This window comes from Anarhichas minor, unplaced genomic scaffold, assembly GCF_050575085.1.
Source record: "Anarhichas minor isolate MPS153535 unplaced genomic scaffold, ASM5057508v1 ptg000070l, whole genome shotgun sequence".
Lineage (NCBI taxonomy): Eukaryota > Metazoa > Chordata > Actinopteri > Perciformes > Anarhichadidae > Anarhichas > Anarhichas minor.
Window position 1 is genome coordinate 402,501 of NW_027466516.1, and position 2,500 is coordinate 405,000.

The 2,500-nt window shown below is 31.6% G+C and overlaps 1 protein-coding gene across 3 annotated transcripts in view; it reads right to left on the reverse strand.

Moving 5' to 3' along the window:
* The window catches only part of stil (STIL centriolar assembly protein), a 14,469-nt gene that overhangs the window by 11,427 nt on the left and 542 nt on the right, over window positions 1-2,500 (reverse strand). The gene's annotated exons all lie outside the window — the stretch shown is intronic.

The following is a 2,500-nucleotide window of genomic DNA, read 5'->3' on the forward strand; positions in this document are numbered from 1 at the left end:
TTATATATTTCTCATTCATAATGTGACACACTAACAATCATCACACTCTCCTAAAAGCAACTCCCTGAACCCCAAAATGTTTCATCTGTCACACAGTTATGGGTACCGAGCGTGTGTGCCCATCTTTCATCAGGCTGAAGACTCACCTCTTCAAGAAGTACTACCCTGTTTCTTCCACTTAGCACTTATTGTATTCATATTAGTTTGTTGCACTTATTGCATTCGTATTAGTTTGTTGCACTTATTGCATTCGTATTAGTTTGTTGCACTTATTGCATTCGTATTAGTTTGTTGCACTTATTGCATTCGTATTAGTTTGTTGCACTTATTGCATTCGTATTAGTTTGTTGCACTTATTGCATTCGTATTAGTTTGTTGCACTTATTGCATTCGTATTAGTTTGTTGCACTTATTGCATTCGTATTAGTTTGTTGCACTTATTGTATTCGTACTAGTTTGTTGCACTTATTGTATTCGTATTAGTTTGTTGCACTTATTGTATTCGTATTAGTTTGTTGCACTTATTGCATTCATATTAGTTTGTTGCAGTTATTGCATTAATACTAGTTTGTTGCACTTATTGCATTCATACTAGTTTGTTGCACTTATTGCATTCATACTAGTTTGTTGCACTTATTGCATTCGTATTAGTTTGTTGCACTTATTGCATTCGTATTAGTTTGTTGCACTTATTGTATTCGTATTAGTTTGTTGCACTTATTGCATTCGTATTAGTTTGTTGCACTTATTGCATTCATATTAGTTTGTTGCACTTATTGCATTCGTATTAGTTTGTTGCACTTATTGCATTCATATTAGTTTGTTGCACTTATTGCATTCATACTAGTTTGTTGCACTTATTGCATTCGTATTAGTTTGTTGCACTTATTGCATTCGTATTAGTTTGTTGCACTTATTGCATTCGTATTAGTTTGTTGCACTTATTGCATTCGTATTAGTTTGTTGCACTTATTGCATTCGTATTAGTTTGTTGCACTTATTGCATTCGTATTAGTTTGTTGCACTTATTGCATTCGTATTAGTTTGTTGCACTTATTGTATTCATACTAGTTTGTTGCACTTATTGTATTCGTATTAGTTTGTTGCACTTATTGTATTCGTATTAGTTTGTTGCACTTATTGCATTCATATTAGTTTGTTGCACTTATTGCATTAATACTAGTTTGTTGCACTTATTGCATTCATACTAGTTTGTTGCACTTATTGCATTCATACTAGTTTGTTGCACTTATTGCATTCGTATTAGTTTGTTGCACTTATTGCATTCGTATTAGTTTGTTGCACTTATTGCATTCGTATTAGTTTGTTGCACTTATTGCATTCGTATTAGTTTGTTGCACTTATTGCATTCGTATTAGTTTGTTGCACTTATTGCATTCATATTAGTTTGTTGCACTTATTGCATTCGTATTAGTTTGTTGCACTTATTGCATTCATATTAGTTTGTTGCACTTATTGCATTGGTATTAGTTTGTTGCACTTATTGCATTCGTATTAGTTTGTTGCACTTATTGCATTCGTATTAGTTTGTTGCACTTATTGCATTCGTATTAGTTTGTTGCACTTATTGCATTCGTATTAGTTTGTTGCACTTATTGCATTCGTATTAGTTTGTTGCACTTATTGTATTCGTATTAGTTTGTTGCACTTATTGCATTCGTATTAGTTTGTTGCACTTATTGCATTCGTATTAGTTTGTTGCACTTATTGCATTCGTATTAGTTTGTTGCACTTATTGCATTCGTATTAGTTTGTTGCACTTATTGCATTCGTATTAGTTTGTTGCACTTATTGTATTCGTATTAGTTTGTTGCACTTATTGTATTCGTATTAGTTTGTTGCACTTATTGTATTCATACTAGTTTGTTGCACTTATTGTATTCGTATTAGTTTGTTGCACTTATTGTATTCATACTAGTTTGTTTCTGTATTTCTGCTCTGGTTTATGCTCTTAGATGCTTGTTTAAAGGAGATGCACTTATGACTTCTGGTGACTAGTAGTTCTCTTGAATACCGATGTTGAATACACTAATTGTAAGTTGCTTTGGATGAAAGCGTCTGCTAAATGACTGAAATGTAATGTATTTGTACAGAGTGTGTATTTGTACTGCGTTGTAAGTCTGACTTTACATACTCTTGTATACTTTGTATTTATACTCTTTGCACTTCTACTTATTCGTTTCCTTTAAACTATTCTAGAAGGATCTGTTGTTGTCGTCTCCTCTGAAGATCAATAAAGTTTCATCTAAAGTTCTCTCTCAGGTTTAAACCTTTGATCTTCAGATGTTAGTTTGTACAAATAAAGTTGAATTAAAAATAGAATCTTACAAACAAAGTCAGCACAGACTAGTTTATTTAACCAAAATAAACACAATATCTATAATGACATTTATATCTCACAACTTAAACTTTAGTCACTTACAGAAATCAGATTAACAAACTAATAAATATATTTTATTATGAATCACATAAAGTCATT